The 26760-nt window shown below is 43.6% G+C and overlaps 1 protein-coding gene across 1 annotated transcript in view; it reads left to right on the top strand.

Annotated features, from left to right (window-relative positions):
- The first annotated feature begins 4339 nt into the window (after positions 1-4339).
- The window catches only part of LOC146853836 (proto-oncogene Mas-like), a 76043-nt gene continuing 53622 nt past the window's right edge, over positions 4340-26760 (top strand). The window contains exon 1 of the mRNA XM_085651837.1: positions 4340-4475. The gene's annotated coding sequence lies outside the window, so the exon portion shown is untranslated. The remainder of the gene's footprint in view (positions 4476-26760) is intronic.

The following is a 26760-nucleotide window of genomic DNA, read 5'->3' as shown; positions in this document are numbered from 1 at the left end:
ATACAATCCCCACAAAAAAGTTGAAGATAAGAAAGAACCATCACCAAAGAATCGTGTGCAATATAGAGTTTATAGTGACATGATAAGAACAATAAAGCATTCTTTGTTGAAAGAACAAAAAATGTAGAGAAAGAAAAATTAGCAAACAAAAGTCATGCTTGAAAAAGTTTCATACTTAGGAGAAGAGAGATATCTCAGCAAGGCTAGTAATTCATTGGTGTGAGCATAGCTTGGACACCTAATACATCATAAAGAGGCTGGAAACTCAAGCCGGTGGACGCCTAATCAACTGGAAAAGGAATAAATCAAAAGTCAAGAAAAGTAATATATCCAAAAGTTAAGAACAAAGCAATAAGGTACATGCCGCACAAAATTGCGCAGATATACAGCCGGGTCTATGGTAGGTGCCTGATAACTCGCTCAAGTCAATCAGTGTACAAAAGTAGAAGACTAATAAACCTCAAGGTCAGAAAAACCACAAACTAAGGGTGGCTGGATAACAGGTTTATATACAACATTACACAGTCATGTCTAGGAAAAGGGAAATCGTCGTTCCGTCCTAGATAAACAGGATTGACTCGTCTCAGACGTGTCCCGAATACTAAAGGACATGGTGGAAACTCACCAATAAAAAGCTCCAGAAGATTGAAGTGGGCTAGTGGACGATATCAGTAGATCAAATAACAATCAAAGTCAAAGGAGCGCAGGGTCCATCAGGCATCGTAATCGGCTCTAAAATCAAGCCCCCAAAAACAAAGAGAAGAAACCACACGTTAGGTAAATTGGATTAGCGAACCTAGGAAAATAAGAGAGACGCCATCAGCAAGTGTACTAAAATCTTACCGGTTGTGTCCCCAAGTCGGAATCGTAACACGAGAATCCCCAAGCCGGTATCCCAGAAAAGATACAGGATCCCCAGTTCACCAATTAAAACTCCAGGGGCAAAAATGGGCTATTCGAAGATGTGAGAGGATCAAATACAAATTCCGAAGGTGCAGGGTCCCACAGACATAGTTTACGGCTCTGGAATCAAACCACAAAGTAAGTAAAAGGAATTAATGAGCCTTAAGATGTTTAAAGAGACACCGTTAGCAAGTGTGCTAAAACCTTACCGCGTACCTCCCCGGACTGATATACACTGCCACAGCCCTCAAACCGGTGTCCTGGTGAGAATACAGAGTCCCGCAGTTTACCGCCAATAGCTACGGAGTTCGGGTAAAAGTGCACTGCTGAAATACCCGGCGAGAAATTAATCACGTGACCCGTGCAAAAAATAGAAAGCGGATCTTAATGGTGCAGGAAATAGAACGAATTAATGGAAAAAGTTCGGCCATATTGAAATAGTAGTGTGGTCAGACTACGATACTAAAACCGAATATATACAGAAAGGAATTAGTATTCATATAGCGGTCTAATCGAATAGGACTTCTAATAAAACACGGACTGGCAAGAGATACAATTCAGATAATAGCGTTCTCCCAAGGGAGAGACTCGTTTAATCCATTATCAATTGTATCGAGAGTGTAAATCCAGAATACCTCTCTTTTGCGCCTCAAGGAATCAGTATTCCCATCTTTGGGTGGCAAAATGTGTTCCAGAATGGTCCAACGCAAATCTTCCACTGTGTGTCCACATTCCAACCAATGGGAAACCATCGGGGCTCCAGTGCGGTGATTAAGTATGGCTGACTTATGTTCACTAAATCTCACCCTGAGTTCCCTGCCAGTTTCGCCCACATATCCTTTATGGCAGGGACACAGAATGAGATAAATCACATTACTGGTACGACAATTGGTCATGTTCTTCAAAGTGAAAGTGCGTTTGCCCCAAGTGAGAACATGGCCTATAATGGCAAACTCACAAGCATGGCAATGGCCACATTTGTGTGTTCCCATGATGGGGTTACTTCCAACAATAGATTTCTGAACAAACCTATCTTTTTGTGGCTCTCTTGACTTAACCAGAACGTTTCTCAGATTTTTATTGCGGCGAAACGCAAAGATAGGTTTAGGGAGGGTATTTTTATGCGAGTCTGAATTGAGGATGTGCCACTGTGTATTTATAATTTGACGCACCTTATGATTGATGTTAGAATGGGTGGTGACACATACAATGTTATTTTCTGTTTTGGTATGTTTGGTACTATTGTGTTTTATGTATGCTATATTGTATTGTGCCTTGTTGTTTATTGTTGTCTTTACATGTATGAATTTGATATATGTATTGTATTTTATAGTATTTTGTGTTGGGCATATGACTGTGTTTTCTAAATCACTTATTATGTCATGATTGAATTTACAATGTTTGGTTTTATATGTAACTAATTAGCAGTGATTTTTCTACAACACTATTATGTATAGCATCATTTTAGACAAATAAATGAAAATGAAAGAAAAATAATCTAACTATTCCTTTCGGTCTGTGGGCACATTTATATTTATGGACTTATTGCCTATTTAGATTATATCAGTGGGGGGAATGTGCTTCTGTTTTTTGTAAAGCCACAGTCAGCACTCCTAAAATCGGCTGTGAGGAGCAAGGGCCCAGTCCCTAAACAGGGACAAGGAGGTGGACGAAATGATTTAAGGTACTCACTCGACAGCAGGATGATAGTTCCGCCAGGGGGAACAAAATGGGCAGCATAACTAGCCTCTGCCGCTGACTTGGCGCGGACGGGCGCAGACGGGCTTGCCTTAGGCGCCCCTGTGGCGCGCCAGCGGCGCACCCGCTGCGCGCGTCTGCTGCGCGTCCGAGCCTCGCCCATTAAGTAGGGTTAAAGTGGACGTGTGCAGCGTGCGAGAGCTAGAACGCTACTCGCGAAGGAAAATGGCACAGGCAAAATGGCCGCTAAAAGCGGTGAATCACACCCACCAAGGAGCAGGGAACAATGAGGCTAGCGAAATGTTTTTAAAACTGGAATAGAGGAGGCACAAAATAGATAAAACAGATTAGCAGCGTTGTGTTTTTTAAAAAATTGCTTCCCCCTGAATAATGCACAATTCCCCAGCAGCACCGTAAACACTTTTGATGTCAGCATTCCCAAATGCTCAGGTTCTGCTAATTTTTATTATTTCTCTGGTGCTTTTTATGAGACTTTGAACACCTTAGTGGTCTGGGGAAATGTAGGAGACTAACATGACCCCTCTCCTACTCCAGGGAGAGGAAAACCGCAGATACAGGTCTGGATGCCTCCATCCCCTAGTGCTCTCTCTGGGTGCCTGCGAATTCACACTTCATGGGAGGGGGTCTTTGTAGGCAATGCTCCACTTTTCTGTACTGTACTACATACATCATTTGTGGAAACGGTGGCTGGCAGATGGATTAGGACAGCATCATTTGAGGAGTGCTGGACCAATGGGTGGCTGCCTTGCTCTCTTCTCTTAGAAACTATTTGATTGGTTAAGCAGCAGATTTATTCAGGTTGTGGCCCAATAATGAATGAGTTCTTCATCCTATACTATTATGATGGCATTTTCTCTTCCATTCTGCGACTCATTGGAGACCATGATTAGGTGAATGGTTAAATCGTAGAGTCATAGTCAACGCGGTAGACATCTAACTCACCCATGGGCTTGCAAGTTTTTTTTGGTATACAGCACACTTCAATCAAATGCACGAAAAATAATTACATGAACATTTCCTGTTCATTGTACATTTATGCATTTCTAACTTCTAACTAAAAAGTGTTTAGAGAGCTGTCTAAGAAACGTGAACAATCTAGCCCCTGGCACATGATTAAAAACAAAATCACATGATCTGTGAAAATTCTGGACAACAAAAGAATGAAAAGTGATGGACTACTACTTGAGTGTGCCAATACCAGCTCTGAGGCCATCTTCATGCCCCACACGGGGCACTCCAGTATTCCAGCATCTCAGATTTACGTGATGATTTAAGCTCCCAGTATTATTGGTAATTCAAGACACAAGATGACTAGATCTGTATTCCTGGTCCAATCCGAATGGGGGACAATCTGTTTTCCTGTGGGTGTGGACTGTACAGCGTCGTTGGGCTGTCCACTGTGAAATACTGGGAGACCTTGTCGCCTGACCACCCATCTTAGACCCGCCAAGGCTCCCAAAGGGCGCAAACACCTACGCCCTCCCCGCACCTCCCAGCGCAACGCCACACCCCCAGCAGAAGGCTTCTAGCCATCAGCCCTTTGGAAAAGGCATTCATGGAGTTCAGTGACGCAGCTCAGATGTCTCCTGGGGTGGGGCCGCCGAGCCTTCGGTGTCCTGCTATAGTTACACCCACCTGTTATTTGTCCCATTGAATAGGCGTCCACGTGCGCTCTCTGTGTAGAGAGGTCTTTCTTCCGATTGGACGTTCTTGGAACCCAATCCCACCTGCGTTCAGTTTCTATGGCTCCAGGCCTGGTGTCGGGGTGGGGAGGTAGCAGCCTGTCGGAATTCTACCAGTGGTTCACCACATAGGAATAAAACTGCAGCATCACGCGGTGCCCTCGCCAGCAGGTAACGTGCATTTCTCTGTGCCGTCTGTTATTGGTTTTTGTTTTCTATTTACTCCTATTTAGATTAAACGATCTCTACAGATTTATCTTGCTTTATTGTATTTTGTTTTTTGGTCTTGCCTGTGTTCTGAAAACATAACCTGTAGAGCTGTGAGATCGCCGTAATGTGGAATGGATGTTGACAAAAATGATTTTGGGGCTGTCCATAAACGGGGTCGGTGGGTAAGGCACACCGGCAGTGGGCAGCTGGGGCTGACAGCTGGGGCTGATCTTTCGATGGCCGATTTGGGATCTGTCTGTGCTGATGGGGGGCAAAGAGCAGCCTCATGCCCCATGGGGGGCAAAGAGCAGCCTTTCCAGAGGTCTGTAGCTGGAGGCAGATGGGCCTCTGTCACCCCCCTTTTACCTAGGGGGTGTCATTGCCAGCCCCCCCACTGGGCTGGCCCATTGATATAATAAAAAGCTGTTTTGGGCTGACTATGGACGCATTAATGTATGCAGATTGAGCAGGGGCGGTGGAGGGTGGGGGAGGAGGCCTGAGAAGAAGGGGTAGGGTGACCAGATTCTCAAAACAAAAAACGGGGACAGGTCATAGACATAGAAGTAGGACTACGGTTTGCAGTAACCATCGATATAAAAGTAGGACTATTTGACAGCTGTCATCGACATAGAAAAAGGACTACAATTACAGCTCCCTCCACAGACCGAGATGAAGCATTACAGACAACAAATCCGCGGTCTTTTATTGGCACCCCTCTGCTTTACACAGCAGCATTAGTACTTTTTATTACATTTACACTTTTAAGGACTATAGCATATATTTGCCAAAAATCAATAAAACATCACAGGCTAGCAAACGCCAGATTTACTAGCTTTATCAATGCTCGTTTCTATAGCTGCGCGTCAGCACCACATAAAGTACAACTCACCAATGTTGCTTAGTTGCTCATGACAGAAAAGCATGGAAGGTAAACTGCGGAATGCTAAATTGCCAAATGGCAGCCATGGACCAATGTAAAAAAAAATACTTCTCTCCAGGTATTACTGCCTTAGGGTCTTAAAGGTCGCAAAGGCTGTATAGTGCACTCTAGCCATTGGTATCCTCTCATAGCGCAATAGTGTGAAGACCTGAGCAAAAAGCTCGAGCAGCGCTGCTCGCCTCTTCCACATGCGTTAATACTGCTCCTTTAAGTCCTTTCCAGCTAAACTCTTTGCAGTGATCTGAAAGGTCAGTCAAAAGGTCAAGTCATAGCTTTGATATGGAGAACACAGAGCATGCATCAATTGGTTGTGAATAAAACATGCAATGAGCAATGCAATAATCCTTGCACGGTATGCATAGGGGCTACTGAAAAGTTTGTATGGCTATGAATACAAGCTACAGGACGAAGAAATATTGTTTTATCCAAAGTAGAAACTTTGGCTGGCACGATGACGTAGGTGGCGCTGCGTGTAAAATGTCTCTCTTCAAAGGATTTCCCTTCTTGCTACTGCACTCACCTCAGTGACGACACATGCCGTAAACAGTGCAAAGAGAGCATGCGCGCGTATGCTCAACCGGAACAATGAAAAACAGGGACATTTCTATGTTTAACCTGGACACTGTTTGAAAACAGGGACATTTGAGTCACTTGGAGAAAAGTGTCGGGACACGGGGACACTTCTCCAAAAACGGGGACCGTCCTGGAAAAACGGGGACGTCTGGTCACCCTAAGAAGGGGGGCTCCATTATATTCAGGTGTGGTTCACCGGCATGAAATGCCAGCAGTCGCGCCAGACCAGTTCTCACGATGTAGTGTTTAGCTTTCCAGGACTCTCTGCTCGAAAAAGGCAAACTGCATATTTATTCAAAATCACTTAACTTTGCGAGGGAGCAGAGTGTGTAACTCTGAGGCCCACATAAACTGCCCGGGTGGAGTTACTAACTTGCCCGTCAGTGTTGCTTTGCATCAGGTTACTTCTTGTAAGTGTGGTTTAAGTTTCTCCATTCCGTTTAATGGTGGTCAGTGATTTTTATCAGATTTAACAATGTTTGTATTTTGCACAAACCTGTTGATTTTTGCTGTGAAAACTTTAGAAAACCTAAAAGGGAGATAAAATAACTCTTTTGATCTATTTCTCATTGCTGTGCTAATAATGTTTACAGCACCAAAAACTAAGAATCATTGCGCCGCCGGTGAGTCACTTTTTTTTAGGCACCCTGCGTCACTTTTCAAGGCCTTGTAAATATGGCCCCCTTCATGCATGTGGGGTTCCAATGCATCATCCATGGTACGTGACATATTTCCAGATTTACAAAGATTTGTAAACCTGGGAATGCGTCAGAATCCTATGTCTCCCCAGGGGAAGCGTAGGACTGGCACAACTAAAAGAAATACTTTTATTTCTCCTTGTTTTTTCCTCTTTCTATGCTAATGCCATCAGTTATTGTTTTTGTGCAGGAAGGTGTGCCGTCCTGCACAATAATAATCATCACAATAAAAAGGGGGCCTGCCCTGGCTCATGGTAGCCAATTGTGTGCCAGCGCAGGGAAATCACATGGATGCTTTGTACTGTTGCTAATACGAGGCATTCCTGTGCTTTTAAAATGACGCAGCTCAATTCAGCAACATGGCTTGTGACACTGAGCTGCCTCATTTTTTTTGTAAATGAGGCCCCTTGTTTTGTAGACATAGCAGATAGAACAAGCATTTGCAATGCAATAGGTCTCACATTATTAAAGTTTGAGCTATTGGTGTTGCATTATTTAGCAATGCCAATAGCTCAAACTTTAATAATGCGAGACCTATTGCATTGCAAATGCTTGTTTTGGTTTAGCCAAGGTACTCATTGTATGTTCCACATCTCAGAAGGAACCCATGTGACATAATCTACCTCAAGCAGTGCCAGGCACAGCTGTGTGCTAGAAACAAGGGTCTTGCACCGAATACAAAAGAAATAACCAGAATCGTAAACCCCCAAAATAAAACTATAACCTGTGACTACACCTACTCCAGCCACGCAGCAGGGATCCCGCGAGGCAGGCCTGGCAGGAATGAGCGCATCACAAACTTTTAGTGCAGAGCCTTTCTGTTTGCAGTCAGGAAGCGCCATCGATTTCTGCTCGCTTTACACTCTTCATGGTACATGAACAACGAACTCAAAATATATGTTACCATCTGTGTGTGCAAAAAGAAGATGAACCGAGCGAATATCAGCAGGATCCCAATGTCACTACCTGTTCCTCCAGAGGCTGCTCCACGCTCAGCTCCCTGTTGTGCACAGCGGTATCTGCAACACACAAGGCGCACGTTGATATATTTAGCGCAATGAGGTAACTACGCGCACACCAGGAGGGAAAAATACGGCTAATGCAGCGTAGAGCGCCTTGAGAATATGCACTCATTCATGAACAGCAGTCAGCGAGCAAGGCGCTAGCAACCCAGGTAAATAAGAGTCTTAAGCGTGCAGCGCGCGTGTGCCAACAAGCGCCCTGTCAAGGTGGCATCATTCAATGTAGTAAGAAGTGTGTGAAATCCGGCGTGTTGGTACACTAGTTTCTGATAGCATGTTCCATAGAGCGATATTTATTTCCCTGACATGTGCTCGCACACCGCCCGACCCCACCTCCACCCCCAACACACGCACGCTCCGGCGCAAGTTCACACACTTGTTTTTGTGCGTCTTAAGTGAAAGGTGAGCGCGTGGACCTCGTCATGTAATCGCACAATTACACTACTTTACATTTCTACATACATCATTAGTCATCATTGCGTAAGAGATACATAGATTTCAGAAAGTTAAATCTTTACTTAATTTACATTTAAATTTTACATCAATTATTGAATCTAAATTCCAACACATACCCGATGGGACCTCAGATTTCCCCATCTCCTGCTGGGTGTGCTCGGTGGCTGTGCACTCTCAAATGCAGACATGAACATAACATTCGTTAATGGGAACCCCGGAGTGTTTTGGCTCCTGTCCAAACTACTTCTACGCGAGCACATACATATACACTAGATTTATAACAAGTGAGAAGAACGTTTCTGAATTAAAACAAAAACACCAGACAGCGTGCACACAACTTGAGCTGGAAGTGGACGAAAATAACCAAGGCATATTCGGCTTGGTGTGATTGTGAGATTAAAAGCAGAAGAGAGCCGGGACATAATATTTAAGACCCACCAGTACATTGCAGTGCTGCACTGCACTACATAACATTTAGTGTGCAGGTATATCCGCTCATGGCCTCGCGCCAACAGAACATATACACAAAAAGCGTTTGCTTTCCCTTCGCGTTCGCTTTCCCTTCCGCTTGAAAAAAACACAAGGAAGCCCGTGACTGGTGCGCGCGCGCGCCACTGCGAGCCATGGCCTATTGGTGTCTATTACGCGCACCAAGCGCGTAATAGACACCAATAGGCCATGGGCGGAGCAATGCGCCCGCCTTTGGCCAATTGCATGCAGTCTTTTATAAAAAGACGCACGCAAAGGAAATCACATAGTACAAAAGGAATCGCACACGCACAAGCGCAACGCAGGTCGCGAGACCTAAAAAGGGGCTAATTAAATGTTTTGTTTTCTTTTCTTTTTCCGCGTGTTAGATACTGATCCAATCCAATTTTTAGATCTGGATTAAAAACATCTTTAGCTTGTTCTCCATCCTCATACAATAAAACAGCACAGACTCTTTTGCACTTTTAGTCACTGCATTTTGTCTGATCATATGTGCACATCAGCACAGTTTTAGGGCTGGTAGTCCTATACATTTTCAATGAATTTTTATTTCCATTCTAAACCTTTTTAGGTTTGCCTGCTCATCTCTTGTGCTGTGCTTGTGAAATCTATTGTATTTAATACATCTTAAAAGGGAGTTCTTATCAGTTCCCAATGCCGAATTACTGTGTTCATTCGCTTTTGTGTGGAACTTTTTTTAACTTCCCCAGGCTTCACACATTTTCGATACTTCTACTAAATCTGTTCACACTGTTTAAGCCTCTTTCACTCTCAAGATAAGATCTCTTCCCACGGAAAAGGGTGACAGCTTCTAACAGTATGCTGGAATGCTTGCTTTTTAAATTGCTTAGCTGTCTAAAGCAGATGCTTTAGCCTTAAAACCTTTGTGGAATTTCCTATTCATGCCTCAGTACCTTTCTGTGCCCTTTGTAGGCATGATCGGATTGATTTTTTCAACATAATCCATTTGGTCATTATAACAAATTTTAAATATTGTAAGTAACATTGTGGGAGTTAATAATAAAGTTAATATACAAGAGCTATGCTATTTTCTACTACTAAACAGGCAGCCACAAGTGCATTTACCTTGCAGACAACAGGTTCATGATTTGAATGGTGAAGCAGGTGCAGTAGTACCAGACCCAAAAGTTGCCAGAACTCCTCTAAACAGTCAATATTGCTATATTTGACTACTAAACATGCTGTCACAATTGCAGTTACCTTGCAGTTAAAAGGGACTTGATTTGAATGGTGCAGCAGATGCAGTTATACTGAAGTTAAAAGCTCTAGGCACTCCACTCAACATCAAAAATTGCTATATTTTACTACTAAACAGGCAGATACAAGTGCAGTTATCTTTCAGGCAACAGGATCGTGATTTGAATGGTGCAGCACCCTCAGTGGCACCGGGCCCAAAAGTTGTCAGAACTCCTTTAAATACCTAATATGGCTATAATATTTCAATAGTGCAGCAGGTGCAGTGGCACTTAGACCAAAAGCTCCAGGCACTCCACTTAACACAAATTATTGCAAAATTTTACAACTAAATACGCAGTCACACGTGCAGTTATCTTTCAGGCACTAAGGTCATGATTTAAATGGTGCAGCAGGTGCAGTGGCAATGTACCAAAAAGTTGTCAGAACTAAACACCTAGTATTGCTATACTTTACTACTTGACGTGCAGTCACAGTTGGAGTTACCTTGCAGTTGAAAGGGGCTTGACTGAAATAGTCCAATAGGTGCAGTGGTACTGGGGCCAAAAGTTGTCATAACTTCACTAAACACCAAATATTGCTCTATTTTACTACTAAACAGGCAGTCATAAGTGAAGTTATCATGCAGGCAATAGGGTCATGATTTGAATCGTGCAGCAGGTGCAGTAGCACCAGGACCAAAATCTCTAGCCCCCCCCCCCCCACTAAACACCTAATATTGCTGTATCTTCCTACTAAACAGGAACTTTGCAAGTGCAGTTGCCTTGCTGACAACGGAGCCATGATTTGAATGGTGCAGCAGGTGCAGTGGCACTGGGCCCAAAAGATGTTAGAACTCCTCTAAACACCTAATATTGCTATATTTCACGACTATACAGGCAGATGCTAATTAGATTATCTTGCAGTTAAAAGGGGCTTGATTTGAATGGTGCAGCAGGTGCAGTGGCACAGGGACCAAGAGCTCTAAAGGTCTCACTATATACAGAAAAATGCTAATCTTTACCACTAAACAGGCAATCACAGGTGCAGTTACCTTACTGGCAATAGGGTCATGATTTGAATGGTGCAGCAGGTGCAGGGGCACCAGGTCCAAAAGTTGTCATAACTCCTCTAAGCAAATCATACTGCTAGTACATCAATTAATTCTATTATTTTCCTCTTCCATTTAATTTTTCAGAATTTTGCTATTACTTACCTGCACTTGCCACTAGTAACAGCACGCTATATTGCCTTTTTGTAGATAAACAAGTCATAACTCTTTAACAGAATTTCTGTAACTTATATTTTAGAACTACTCAGCAAGCTGCAACTTTCAACAAAAAGCAGCCTATTATTAATCACATATGGGAAACCTGATGCATTTACCAATGTTTGTTTAATTTTAGTTCTCCTTCTGCATTTAAACTATGTTTCTAGGTTACAATAACTAAAAATCAACAGTACCTTTTCTTTTCCTCTTTAGAAATCATATTTTCCTGTGATAGGCTTTAAAATGACAACTGTTCTAAGTACACCTGCCAGCTAAGAAACACGTCTACTCCTCTATTAAAATTACATGCAATGGATATTTATTTATGTATTTATTTATTTTATTTGTTATTTATTTAGTAATGTATATTTTTTTAATTGACCATTGCACCAACTTACAAAAACCATAGCAATTTGCTTGGATAAAGCTTGTTTTTCATTGACTTCTAGTATTTGTAGTTTTGTTTAGCCCTTAATAAATTCAGGACTTCAAGTACCAGAGCATAAAGAAGAAACATTGGTAAATGCATTAGGTTTCACCTATGTAACAAATAATATGCTGTTTTTTTGTTGTAAGTTGTAGCCGGGTGAATAGTTGTGCAATGAAAGATACTGAAAGCCTGTTCAAGTGTTATGATTTGTTTTATTAAAAAAATCAATATAGTGTGATGTTACTCGTGCTATTTTAAAGTGGGGAGATTAGGTAAATGAGTTACTACTATGATAAAACAAAAACATGTACCTGATAAGTAGGCGTGAAATTGGTGCAACTATCGAAAGAACAGGTAAAGGGTGGATGAAAAAAAAAAAACAGCATAGCGTAAGCGCTGTTTTTGTAAATGTGAAATAAACTATATTAAGAACGGTATATGCAAAGCTGTTCTTTGGTTATTGTCCATTGATGACAAAAACAAACAAAGAATAGCAGTAACATTTTTGAACAAGCATTTGATCAGTTGTGCAATGTAAGTGAAAGTACTGTTTATTAAATATGTTAAAGTGACGACCAAATTAAATGACTGCCTAAAGTTGTAATAGAAGGAGCTATACGATGAAAAATGAAGTTTTAGTAATCCCCAATAGTAAAAGTGCGTACTAATGTTGTAAAAATGGTTTGGAAAGTAGATACGGGCAGGCAGCCGTGGCCACGGCAGGTAAGGGCGGCTGGAGGGGTTTTCGAGAGACCACCACAAGGGAAAATTTAAATTAAGAATTGATTTTCCCATGTGGTCATTTCTCGAAATCCCTCCCAGCCGGCCCATTGCTCTTACCTGCACTGGCTGCGGCTTCGGGCAGGATGTAAATGATGAACCACCTGCAAATGCGGGCAGTTTTCCATAGGTGAAGTAGCTTTAGAGTGATATTTTGTGTGTTCACTTTGAATGTTGTTTAAAACTGTACAGGAAGTGTTTGAAGATTCCAGCAAATGAAAGGTATCAGGAAATTATCAAAAGACATGAGGTCTGAAAAGAACGTTCCACATGGAAAACGTTTTTTGCAAAAAGAATCCCCCCTCTACATTCAAGACTTTGCAGACAAAGGTTGCCTGGTAATAAATACTTCAAACAACTGTCCCACCTGCTTGTTTCCTTTATCTTTGAGGACTGTAATTGTTTATTCATTTTCTTATCACAAAACCATAAGGGAGTTACCCTAATACTCAGAAAAGGGGCGAGTAAGTAAAGAACAAAGACATTGATCCCCTATTCATAAGCAGAAACCAACACTAGTTCATGTAATAACATAGCAAACCCAATAGAAAACCCTTGTGATATGATATATTCAGAACTTCACCGAAAATATATTATAAAATAATATATTATATTATTACTTGATGTTTTCTTTCTTTTGCCTTTTTTCTCTTAATTTTCCTAGCCTTCTCATAGACTAATTAGTTGTTTGCTCTTGACACCTTTTTCACCCAAGAGTGTTCGCCTACCAGCACAAGAACTGTTCTGCTCTGACTTCTGCAAGAAGGTAGACACAATTCAACTAGTGCTCATGAATTACAAATCAGACCTGACACTGGGAACTAGAAAGCTCGGATGCTCGTTAGGGCACTCTCGATGAGTCGAGAGCTGTCACTCAGTGAATCTGTATTAGTCAGTACATGAGAGGCTTCAGTCTCACACCGCTTCAGCCCAGAGTCGCCGAAAAGAAGATCGAAATTGAAAGGAGCAAACAGATACAGAAGCAGCAGCACTTAACAAAAACAGTGCTTAGAGTCCACAAACTGGTCACTATGTACAGTTATTAAAGCACTGCTTACGTTAGTACACTTTGTATTTAGTCATCCGAACACCCCCTTCTTTGCAGTTACTCTATTTAAAAAACTTACCTTGATGTCTGATGGGAAGTTTTAATGGCTGGGTGCAGTCAGTTTGGAGCAGGGCTATTTCATTCCCCAAGCCCCTCGCTCCTGCTACAGTATGAATTTATGGAAGAAACAAGAGTAATTAAAATACAAGACAAAGGGCAGGATGGAAGATGTGGTTTTAGGCCTGTACTGCCGACCTTGGAGTGCAGATCCAGGTGCGAGTCTCGTCATCAGCTCATAAGCACACTTGAAATGAGTGCTAATACAAAAACTTTAAATCAAAGACATTAGAGAAAGCAGAAAGAAAACTGTCAGAAAGCAGACTTTAAATGTGTGCAGTCATCAGACAAAGCAAATACACACTATGCAGTCATAAGCAAATAAAAGAAGCTCCCATCAAAGCGGGCATATCAGATGAGTACTTGGGCCACAGGAGACAGACAAGAGAAACACACAAGAAACAACAGGAAACGGAACACCTACAACCAATAGAAATAAGGAAAAGTAAAGGGACAAGCACACAAACCAACAACAAGTGAAGGCGGGTTGTAAGCCCCTTATATATGTAATACAATAGATTTCATCTAAAACCTAAACATCACAGGCTGTATCACATACTTATGCAAATAGTGCTGACTTAAAAAACAAAATAAAGCAATAGAACATCTGTCATGAGAACCTCTGCGTAAATCAGTACTTGTCGTCCTCTGAATGCTAATATTGTATTATCACAGGGACTTATTCTCAAACGTTGGACGTAGGTGTGCAAAATTGCATCTGCAGGTGATTCATAGAATGAGGATATGAAGACATTTACACCAGCAGATGCAATTTAGTACTGTAATGAATAAAGTATGGTTAGGTGTGGGAGAGCAGGTGTAGTAGAAGTGGCATGCACAATTCCGTCGACACCCAGAAAATTGTAAATTTATGGTTATTTACCACCATTAATTCCTTCTTCCACTCTGAAAACGCACATAAACACCCCTCGCAACACAGAAGTAAATGTGCTTAAAGCATTGGAAAGGGAAGAAAATGCCCATTTTTATGGTGGTGTATTGGAAACGGTTTTTATGTAGCTGTAGGCTATAATGGCCCTGATGCAGTAGCTAAGTTCAGTCCTGCGTTTAATTTCAAGTTTCTGAAGGACTTGCTATATTTTGCTGCAAATTTGACCCATGTCATGAGTAATAGGTAGGCTGGATGACACTGTTGTTGCTGGTCAGCAGAGTGCAGATCCTATGGAGGTCCATCGAAAAGTGGAATTACTTATTACTTTGGTGACTCTGACTTCATATGGAACTGATAATGGTTACGAGCAGTTAAATGACAGTCATAAGGTACATGCTTTTTATCTTTACCCCAAGTTAGGATACAGGTTTGCTAGGTTTCCCTACATGCCAGCTAAGATAGGGCACAAAATCCACAGCTACCCATATTGCAAAAAGTGTCAGGTTTGAGTGGAAAAATGTGATTAGCCTATGTTGCAAATTGGTTACTTTCTGGTCTCAGGCACTAAGTCTGTCCATACAATTTATATACAATTTTTTATCATGAAACTTGGGGTAATGTTGAGTGGAAGGAAGTTTGTGGCTCTCTGGAGTTTCCAGAACCTTTCATCACATAAATGTGTGGAAAAGGTATTTTGTATGCAAAGTTTGAGATTTGCTAGGGATTCTGGGTAAGAAAACATTGGGAGAGCCATGCAAGTCACCCCACCCTAAATTCCTCCAGGTGCCTAGTTTTAAAGCATGTGCAGGTTTGCTAGGTTTACCCAGTTGCTGAGTTGGTGTGCAAAATCCACAGCTATCATATGCTAGTATAAATTTATAGACGTACAAATAACCACTTAGTCAAAGATTTGTAAAGCACAGCAAATCATCCATGTGGATCTCAAGGCACTGGGGTTGCTGCTAGATTTGTGGTGTTCTGTTCATTCAGACAGGTCTTAAGTCCTTTCCTGAGTTGCTGGAGCGATGGGGTGGTCCTGAGGTGCAGGGGAAGGTCATTCCAAGCTTTGGCCACCAGGTGTGAGAAGAAGTGTCCTCTACTGTTGCTTCGGCAGATCCAGGGGGTTTCTGCAAGGAAGAGGGAGGTGGAACATAGGTGTCTGGTTGGTTGGTGGAAGGTCAAGCATTCGTTGATGTGAGGTGGTCCTTCATTGTGCAGGGCCTTGTATGCACGGGTCAACATCTTGAACTGGCACCTCTTGTGGATCGGGAGCCAGAGTAGCTTCTTAAGGTGGGGTGTAATGTGTGTTCATCTGGGGAGGTCGAGATTGAGTCTATCCGCTGCGCTTTGTATTGTCTGTAATCACTTTAGGAAGCATGTGGTGATTCCTGCGTAGAGTGCATTACCGTAGGGAGAGGTGTTGTTAAGTGTCTGGAGCGGCTGACTTCAGAGCGCTGGGCTCACGGTTCGATCCCCAGCACCAGGAGCATCTCAGCTCAGCATCATATGACTCTGGGGACCGCAGCATTGTTTCTAAGAAAACAGCGCCACATTTAAACAACACCAGTTTAAACTTATTGGTCAACAGAAAAAACTAGAGGAGAAATGTACAAGATACAGCATCGATCTTGACAAACATTGATAAATACCACTTTTTAATATGTACAATGCTTGCTGGTATTGTATAGTGTTTATAACATTATTATTGCATTTCAGCTCATTCTCAAGCTAGGAGACTTTTCATTCAGGAAATACCATCAACAGACTGCGCCTTGTTGTTAGTGTTTTACTGTGTAAAGTTTGTTGAGAGTTTGTTTAATGCTTAATATAAAAGATGTTTGTGAACGTTAAATGAGTTCAGTCTTGGTAGATATTCATAGTGTTCTAGGTGTATAGATGTGTGTGCTGAAGAACTTTGGCTTGTATGTATAACTGTCTATTTCCTGGCAATGAGTATTTTGTATATATCAGTGGCCGCTCCTCCGATGAGGCAGAGGAGCGTCACCTAACTGACTTCATTAGGAAAAAGAAAATGAAAATAAATCATTTTATTTCTCCCATTGAAGTGAGTGGCTCTCTGGGTGGGGTGAGGCTGGCCAGAGCAGGAAGAGGAGTGGTTTGCACTCCTTTAGTGTGCAGGACTGCTTGGCTGGCCCTCTTGGGCTGGCCACACAGCCCTGCGCACTTTGCATCTTCCTCACCAGGCTGCATTACGCAGCCTGGTGAAGAACATGCAAAGCCTCCCAGTCCCCGTCTGAACACGGTGGTTCAGCGCCCAGGCCAATGACAACATTCCATTGCTAATTACGATGCAATATCTGAAAGAAACATGTTAGTTATAGATTCCTTACCTTCGAATTACCTTCAGGTGTTAGACTGGATCGGAAAGTTTTTTTGTCAGCAGTATCTCTGCACGTCGGAAGGTGGCGTCAGTCGGCTCCGCATCCGTCGTCGGTGTCGTGGTTGCCGGGATGACGTTGCGGCAGCTACTTTGACGCCGCCCTCGCACGCTGACATCACTTCTTTCTTTTTCCACACCAGCTAACGCAGTTCCGGGAAGAGTGGTACCGCAGTCATTTTTTTGAGTACATTTTTCTCGACTTTTGTTGACTTCGAAGGTGCACGAGGGATGCCCGGTTTAAAGGCCTGCAGTTCCTGTCATCTCATGATGTTGGTGTTGGATGAGCACTGCATGCTTCTTTTTTGCCTGGAGCATAACCACGACCCCAAGTCGTGCTCCGACTGCCGGTCGATAGTGCCGAAGGCTTTGCGGGTCCGGTCCTGAAATCTGCACGCCGTTCGAGGTCCCGGACAAGAGGAAGGTCGAGGGACCAGTCGCGGAGCCACCACCATATCGGTTCGAAATCTTTGAAGTCTTTTCACTCAGGGTCGGGTAAGTCAAAGCATAAGAAGAAGTCTAAGAAGCATCGTCGCTCTTCAACTTCTCCTCGTCAGTCGGCCAATCCGACGAGGCACGCGGTGTGGTGCCCCGACCGCGGCTCTGTGCGCGGAGCCCTTTGAGTTGACTCCGAGATTCCCTCGCTCTCCGGGACAAGGAGCGACTCCTGCCCAGCTTCGTACGTCTTTGGGCGGACAGACCCCGCCGGCGCACCTTCGGGCTCTGTGGCTTCGTTTGGGGGTCCTAGGTCTTCGTTGCTGGCGGCCCTGGCCCTGGCACCACAGGCCCTCCTTGGATCCAGGCCTGGATCCTGATCGGCGCAGGTTGACCTTGTTACGCCTCCACCGGCACCGCTTCCAATGGCACCACTACCGCACTCGACGCCGGTCGGCCCCCTGGCCGACATCGACCCCCGCCTCCGTCTCCAAGTTGACAAGGAGCCAGACCGGTAGCATCCGACACCGGATCCGGTGCCGAGCGGGGTTTTTGTACCCATGTTCACTCCTGGAGCCCCTTTTCAACATAAGTAGCATCCAGACAATGAGGAGGACTGGGAGGGTCAGCTGACCCTTTAACGGATCAACTAGGTTCTGACCAGGACTGGAGAGAGGAACTGGGGGATGCCAGTTGTCTTGACACTTCACCTGACCTTGGCATGTTGTCTCCTCCTACCGTGGCTACGGTGGAGGGAGCGTCATATGCAGTGGTGTTGCGTAGGGTGGCTGAGGCTCTCAACTTCAAGCTTCCTACGGTGGCGGTCAGGACTAACCTCCTGACAGAGGAGCTTCAACCGTCGGCGAGCTCTTTGGAGCCCCTGCTGCTGTTTAATGAGGCTTTTACTGACGTCCTTTTGGGCACGTGGTCGAAACCCAACACTGGGGTTTCAACGGATAGGATGATTGCCCGATGCCACCGCCCGGCTCCGGGCAACCCCACTTTCCTCTCCCAGCACCCCACCCCGGAGAGTTTGGTAGTCCAAGCCTCCACTTCCTAAAGGCCTTTCCCAACCGCTCCACCGGAAAGGGAATCCAAGAAGCTGGATCACCTTGGTAAGAACATTTTCTCTTCCACCAGCTTAGGACTGCGGTCTGTAAACACTGCATGTCTCTTGGGCCGTTATTCCCACTCGGTGTGGGTTATGGTGGTGCAAGTGCTGCCTTAGTGTCCGGAGGAGGCCCAGGCAGTGCTCTCCCAGGCTGTTGCTGCCGGGAGGGATGCATCAAAGTTCACAATACATTGTGGACAGGACACCGCCGACACTCTGGGCAGAACTATTTCCACGTTGGTAGCACTTCGTCGCTACACCTGCATGAGGTCCACTGGCTTTTCAGGGGATGTCCAGAAACCATTGATGGACATGCCCTTTGATGGCCGTCACCTTTTTGGTGACAAAGCAGACAACGCTCTAGAGCGTTTCAAGGACTCACGGGCATGGCCAAGTCCTTGGCCTCTCCACCACCCTGCGCAGTCTGCCTTTTGCCCCTTTCATGGCTACAGAAGGAGTGCCCTGCTATGTCCCGCCCAGAGCCACAGGCCGCAGCAAGTTACCCAACCTTCGCGCGGCCAGGGACATGGGAACAACCATCCTGGTTTCGGGAGCTAGCGGGCGGGCCAGTCCACGAACCCCGCTTTTGCAGCAGCCTCCAAACCCTCCTAGTCCGACCTTTCAGTCCCATCAAATGCCAGTGGGCGGCAGGATCTGCCATCACCTCCCCCACTGGTGCGCCATCAAGTCAGACAGGTGGGTTTTGCAAATAGTCCTAAGGGGCTTCTCCCTCCCCTTTGAGACTACACCTCCAGCCATGCCACTGATACTTCTGCATGTCGGAGGATCATCTGGCCCTTCTCCAGCAGGAAGTTACAGCTCTCTTGGCCAAGGGAGCCATCAAGCGCGTTCCTGTCCCAGATGTAGACCGTGCAGCCTTGCAGCAGTAACGCTGAAGGCTCGTCCACCCAGTCTGACCCGGTTGAACCTAGGAACCTTTGCCAGAAAGGCCGAAGAAGAATGGAGATGTCGAGTAGGAATATACCAAAGTAATTTTTCTTGCAGTGGTTTTGGACCAAACCCATGCAAGGCCTTGAACATTATACACAAGGACTTAAACTGTACTCTTTGTAACACTGGAAGCCAGTGTAGCTCGGCCAAACATTTAAAGGCACAAAAGTCTCGAGGTTTAGCCAGAGCTAATCTTGCCGCCATATTTTGAACACGTTGCAAACGCTGGATCAGATATTTGAGAAAATCCAGCAGCAGAGCATTACAATAGTCAAGGCGACTTAAAATAGCGCCATGCACTACTAATGCTCTGGCAGAGGCCTGCAGCAGTGGGAGGATCTTTCTCAAGGCTCTAATAAGACCAAAACAACACCCTGCCATTTTGTTCACCTGTGCCTCCAGGGACAAGTTGGCACTAAACAGAACTCCCAGATTACGGACCGTTTTGGCTGGAACCAAGGGGGAAGAAGTACCTAATGGCCAAAAATTATGAGGGAGAGGTAAAGGAACCTTCCCGACTGCGCAGTGCATGATTTCGGTTTTCCCAGAATTGAATTGTAGAAAATTCAGCCGTAGCCAATGCGCAGTATCACGCATACAAGCATGAAAATACTCCAGCGCCGAAGGTTGGGTGCCATCCATGGATAGAATAATCTGAGTGTCATCAGCATAGTTTATCAGCTTCACATTGTGAGCCTGGATTATATCTTATCAAAGGACTAAGATAGATGTTAAACATAACCGGGCTGATGGCAAACCCTTGGGTGACACCATGGCCGATATTAATAAACGCAGATTGAAACGGTGGAAGGGCCACTGCCTGATGCCTAACAGAAAGATAAGAGCGCCATAGCCCAGGGCAGTACCTACCACTCCAGGCTCCTCAAGGCGGGTCAGTAAAATACTATGGTTGACCGTGTCGAAAGCGGCAGACAAGTCGAGCAATATTAATATAGCCGACTGTCCCTTGTCTGCCAGCAAGCGAAGATCGTCCATCACGGTCACCATAGCAGATTCTGTACCGTGTTCTGGGTGGAAGCCAAATTGAACGTCCACTAACCTGTTGTTACTTTCTAAGAACACAGACAGAGATCTGCTGACCCAGCGATCAAGGATTTTCATAGGGTAAGGTAGGAGGGAGATTGGTCGATAACTTTCTGGGCGGGCTGGATCAAGAGTAGCCTTCTTCAGGAGAGGTGTAACTACGGCCTGTTTCTAGCTAAATGGCACATCCCCACTGGAAAGTGAATAGTTGCAAATCTGTCTAAGACTAGGAAAAAGATCAGAAGCATATTCCTTCCAGATTTTATGAGGAAGAGGGTCCAGTGGGGAGCCGGAAGAGATACCCAGAGCCAACCCACCAAAATCCTTATCAGGGCCCTAGTTTTGTGCACCAGTGGTCAGTGTCTTGCATGGCTATGCGGTACTGGTGCGGAAAGTCGTGTACAGAACTGACGTCAATGTGCAAGGGCGGCGTCTAAGTAGTGCTGCGACGTCATCCCGGCAACCACGTCAACGTCGACAGATGTGGAGCCGACCGATGCCACCATCCGACTCGCAGATGTACTGCTGACCAAAAAATCTTTCCGTATCCAGTCTGACCCCTGGGGTAATTTTAAGGTAAGGAATTTATAACTAACTAATGTTTCTTACAAATATATTGTTACCGAAGGTAAGTAAATTGTTTGTTGTGTGCATAATGGTGGGAATAATATAAGCTAGTTTAGCATACTAGAGGCAAAGTTTACAAACAACGCAATACCTCATACTGACTCTACAATTCAGGCTCCCTGTTTTCTGTTTTTACTGATTTGTACAGATTAATATAGACAGAACACAATGAGTTTTCTGTCTGCATTTATTTTTAAAAGTGGATAAATACAGAAAATTGTGCTGCTCCTAAGTAACTCTCCGTGCTCTCTCATGAATTAGTGCAGAACAGCTGAGCAGATGGACAGCATGGGAAATTAAAAAACAGGATGACATTTCTTTAAATAACGTCAAGTGCCAATATGCATTTGTGGTATAATGCTAGTATTTACCAGTGGATGTATTGGTATGTAATATTTGGCAGCTTAAATAGCTAAAACACGACAGACATCAAAGTATGAGTGCACGTCTATCAGTTAAATAAATATGGAAATGTACAGTTTTATACCTTCATTTATACACAAAACACAAAATAAATAAGGATAAATACAGATAAAATGGTCAAAAAAATATTATGGATCAATACAGATGGAAATGTTAAAAAAATACCATAAAACCAATAACTGTAGAAACAATCCAGGCAAATAAACATTGAATCAACCACAAAAGAGAAAATTGCACAAAAAAGAATGATTATCAGTGAAATTAAGTGGACTCCATCAATTCAAATAAATACATCATATTGTTTAATACTATATAAATACCATTGGCCTTTTTTAAATACCTCATAAAAGAATACTTGAAAAAGGCGCACAACTTTAAATGCAGCAATGAGAGAAATCACTAAAGTAATAAGGTCATACTGAACCACCTTAGGTTACTTTTTAGGTCTAGCCACAGGCAGTTTGTCTGAGTGATAGACATCATGCCATTAGTTCATGAAAAAGTACATGACACATGTTTTTCATGGTTTTCCTTTGTTAGGTTGGCTTGCGCATTAAGGGTGTGGCATTTGATGGGTCCGATTCACAGAACTAACTTAAGCCAAAATCCTAAACTTACTACCATTTTGGTATTCACAGAAGGCACTGTAGTAAATTTAGGACTCCTAACTTTACTACTCCTACACTGAGAAAAATCCTAACTTTAAGACTTTCGGTATTCACAGAAGGCATTTAGCAGTCCTAAAGTTAGGAGTCCTAACTTTACTACTCCTTAACTGAGAAAAATCCTAATTTTAAGACTTTCGGTATTCACAGAAGGCATTTAGGAGTCCTAAAGTTAGGAGTCCTAACTTTACTACTCCTAAACTGAGAAAAATCCTAGCTTTAAGACTTTCGGTATTCACAGAAGACATTTAGGAGTCCTAAAGGTAGGACTCCTAACTTCTGGGAATACCAAAATGAGTAAGTGCCTTCTGTGAATACCAAAATGAGTAAATGACTTCTGTGAATACCAAAATTGTAGTAAGTTTAGGATTTTGTCTTAAGTTAGTTCTGTGAATCGTGCCCGGTGTATTGTTACCCTGTCCCATTTCTGTTCCCTTTAGCTATTGATGGTAGGGCTCATGTACCATTTTGCTAGTCAGCAGACAATGTGAAGCTTGCAGTTCCAAGCCAGTGTATGTTTTTTATGTTCTTTGAATAATTTATTTTACTGACACAAAAAATAATAAATAATGACTTAAGGCTTTTTGTTTAGGACATGCATGGTGTATGCCTTAGCAAACAGTGATATTCACTAATCACAGTTGCACATTAAATTGTTTTACATTGCTCTCATAATAAGACATTGGTGGGTTTAGAGAGAACTTATCTTGCTCACAACATCAAAGCATGCAAACGTTAGAGTAATTAGACACAGACATATTAGACTAATCATACAGTTCAATATTTGTTGTGTATGCCTTTTAAGTTTAATGCTAATGCACACTTCATCTTCAAACTCCATATCATAGCATACTTTAGTCAAGGTATAGCACATATCTGCTAATACAGTCTATTCTGCAAAGCATCCTACTCTCATCTTCCATATTGCTGTGGCCCAAGATGTTGTTAATATGTGATGTTCCATGTTGGATAGCTGTGGCAATACACAAAATGTTGCCCAGCCAAGGGGCAGATTTATCAAGAATTCATACAATGCAACTTTTTTTTACGGCGCATTACATTATTTTCCTTGCGCTGCTTTGTGTCAACGCAGGCACGCTTGCACCATGTTGCAAGGGTGCCTACGTTATAAGCAAGATTGTTATTGTGCAGGAAGGCACACCTTCCTGCACAAAAACAATCCTCAGAGGCACTTTAAAGATATTTCTCCTCGTTACTCTTCACCGAAGGCGTGGAATTTTGGCACATTTCCAGGTCTATCAATAATGGTAAATCTGGGAATGCGCTGAAATCCATGGGTGGATGCGTGGAAACAACCACAATCCATCCATGGAACCACTCCCTGGAGCAGATTAACCCAACGGAGTGATTTGACCTATGTCGTGTTACCCTAGATTTATCAAGCCACTCAGGGCCACACTAGGTGGCCTCGCATGGCTTGATAAATCTGGCTTAGTATGTCCGTTGCCTTTGTTCCCCCTTGCTTGTTGCAAGAGTGACGCAACTCAATGATAAATATGCCCCTCACTGGTGTCTAAGTCATATGCAGGTAGAGTCTCCTGTTTCAATCTTAGCTCATACCATTAAGTCTGTAGTGTCAATATTATAACATTTGTGCGCAGTAGAACAGGAGATTGAATTTTCAGACTATTTGCTCCGGTGACCTAGCCCTTAAGTGGGACACTTCACCAATTTCTTAACAGGTCAGTGTCATTATGGGTGTCATGTATTTGGTATCCACATCTATACCTATGGGCAGCTGTTGCAAAATCATGGTGTGCTATTGCTGACTGGTACTGGTGGTAACTGACTCTGACTGTCCTTGGGCTCTGCCTAACCAGGCCCAGAGCCATTACAATGCTGAAAACACAATTAGAATACAGTGAAAACACCTACATACACTAGTGTACACCAATCATAGGGTACCCCTACGATTGGCATGACCTCCCATATAAGGCCCTAGTACATAAAAGAGCGGGGGGATGAAAACTACCTTTAAGTCTCTAGTGCATAATAGGGCATGGTAGTTTAGAAGCCAGAAGCCCTTTCTACACTTGCATGTGTGCACCTCATTGGACAGGAGTGCTATCCTGTGTGAACCCAGAGAACACAGAATAACTATCTGAGAGGGTTAGTGCCTCTCAGATCTGTTTCTTGAAACTTAAGAAAGAAGAAGGGTCCATGCTGGAAGATTGATTCGCACCAACCAGGCCCTGCACTCTAACTAACTGCGCCTGCTGCACAATCTGGAATTACAGCCCTGAGGACTTAACTTGCATCAAGAAAACTAAAGAGTGGATTCCCGGCAAGCTGTAGTTTAGCAGAGCTCACCTGGATCATCACCACTAAGAATCACCAGCCTGGAGTACAATGTATTTGTAAGGGTTTTGTCCAAGTGGATTGTGGGAACTGAAGTCCCAAACTTTCAAGGACCATCATGGAGGTTCCAGGACCTTGGAGTAAGTTTTGGACACTTTGGGCCCGATTCACAGAACTAACTTAAGACAAAATCCTAAACTTACTATTTTTGGTATTCACAGAAGTTAGGATTTTGTCTTAAGTTTGTCTTAAGACAAACTTAAGACAGACTTAAGACAGACTTAAGACAAACTTAAGACAGACTTAAGACAGACTTAAGACAAACTTAAGACAGACTTAAGACAGACTTAAGACAGACTTAAGTTAGGATTTTGTCTTAAGTTTGTCTTAAGTCTGTCTTAAGTCTGTCTTAAGTTTGTCTTAAGTTTGTCTTAAGTCTGTCTTAAGTCTGTCTTAAGTTTGTCTTAAGACAAACTTAAGACAAAATCCTAACTTCTGTGAATACCAAAAGTAGTACGTTTAGGATTTTGTCTTAAGTTAGTTCTGTGAATCGGCCCCACAGTGACCATCAAAGGAACTTCAGGATGAAGTTCCAAAAGATTGGATAACTTATGTGCAACTTTGAAAAAAAGCTCCATAAGGGGACCGACTCGACCTGGTCAGCCAAGCTGGCAACCCTCACTGTCCACAGCCTGGTGAAGAGCAACGAGTGACCCCTTGAGAAAAAGCTCCGTAAAAGTTTCTAAGGGGCCGATTACGATGCCGTAGTAAATGGCTCCGTACCTCGGTCAGATCTGTGCCTACTGCATCGTAATCAGCTGTTTAGATCATTTCCTACCGACCCATTTAGATGGAGTTGCTCTGAAAGGAATCCAAACTGGATTTCCGAATGGCTTTCGATGGGCTCGCAGAGTCAGTCTGCCATTCGGAAAGTCTCCAGTAATCCCAAGGGTGGCTCTTTCTGCCTTAGGGATTACTATGTCTGATTCCGACAGCCTTCCTGTGCCGGCCTTTCAGACACAGAAAGGCTGTCGGAAGTCAACTTTGGGGCCCCCAGCAGGACCCCCATCGGGCCGAGGTGCACCCTGTTGATCTCTGCACCCCTTTGCGGTGCCTGCTACAGAGCACCTTGTGCCTGCCACAGGGTGCAGGGATGAGCTGCACCTCTTCTCTTTACAATGAGAGCATGCATTCCGACTAGAATGCATGCTCGCATTGTAAAGAATTAGATTGCGACCGAACAGTGTTTGGTCGCATTCTTATTGCTGGATTGGGACCAGCCCAATTGTGAGAGTCAAGCCAACAACCTTCAACCGTGCACCGGCCTGGATATATGGCTCATCCCGCTGGAAAGCTTCGGAGGTCTGACCTCCATAGTTTTGACTGGGTGCTCGTCGAAAGGCAAGCCAGGCAAACCCTCATCGTCCCCGGCCTGGTGAAGAGCATTGAGAAACTCCTGAAGAAAAAGCTCAAGGAAAGTTTCTAAGTCAGAACGTAAAAACTGCGAGGGGTAGCCGCACAGGGCTCCATTGTGGGTGGCCTGTAACTTTGACTTTGTCCTGGTCCAGTGCAACCAGATGTCCCAATAGGCGCTATTGGGTTCTATGTGCTATATTGTGCTAAATCTTCAGAAATTCATGTCTCTGGTTCCCTACATTGGATTGTTTCATTTTAAACATAAAAATATTCCTATTTTTAAAAATTTGTTTTGAATTTTTATTGTGTGTTGTGTCTTAATTACTTACTGAATTGCTGTTTTTAAATGCTTTACATACCTTTCTCTGAGGTTAAGCCTGCCTGCTCACAGCCAAGCTACCAAAGGCTGAGATGGGAATAATTTTCTGAGACCTATGTTAAACCTTAGATCGCGTTAGTGGCCATATTGCCAGTAGTAGATGCATATTTACCACTACTAATAATCCACTTTCCAACAGCAGCAGGCCGCAGGGTATTGTCTTGATCCAATCACTAGGTCGCTCCGCTCTTCGTATCCTCTGCGGTATGAAATATCTATATTTTTTTAATCTTATTTTCTTAAAGTACTGAACAAAATTACACCAAATCACAAAAAGCAAGCTTTCTCAGCCAAGATTTAGCTTTCTACCAACATTAGTGTAATTTCGTTCACCAGTTTTGGCTGTAGCTCTATCAAATTTTCCAATGAAAAACTGAATGCGATAAACGTGTTTTGGGACCCCCTTTTTCTCGTCCCCCTCTTTACGGATTACCGCAAAGCTTTCTAAGAAGAACCTGAGGTAGATAAATGTATTTGTCATTCAAATGCACCCCTGAATTAGAGGAATTCCTAGATTACGTCAACATCCCGACGGCACGAGCTCTGTACATTAAAATTAGGCTAGGGGT

This window comes from Triturus cristatus, chromosome 4_1 (genome assembly GCF_964204655.1).
Source record: "Triturus cristatus chromosome 4_1, aTriCri1.1, whole genome shotgun sequence".
NCBI lineage: Eukaryota > Metazoa > Chordata > Amphibia > Caudata > Salamandridae > Triturus > Triturus cristatus.
The sequence above is the reverse complement of the archived record's forward strand: the minus strand, read 5'-3'. Positions and strand labels throughout refer to the sequence as shown.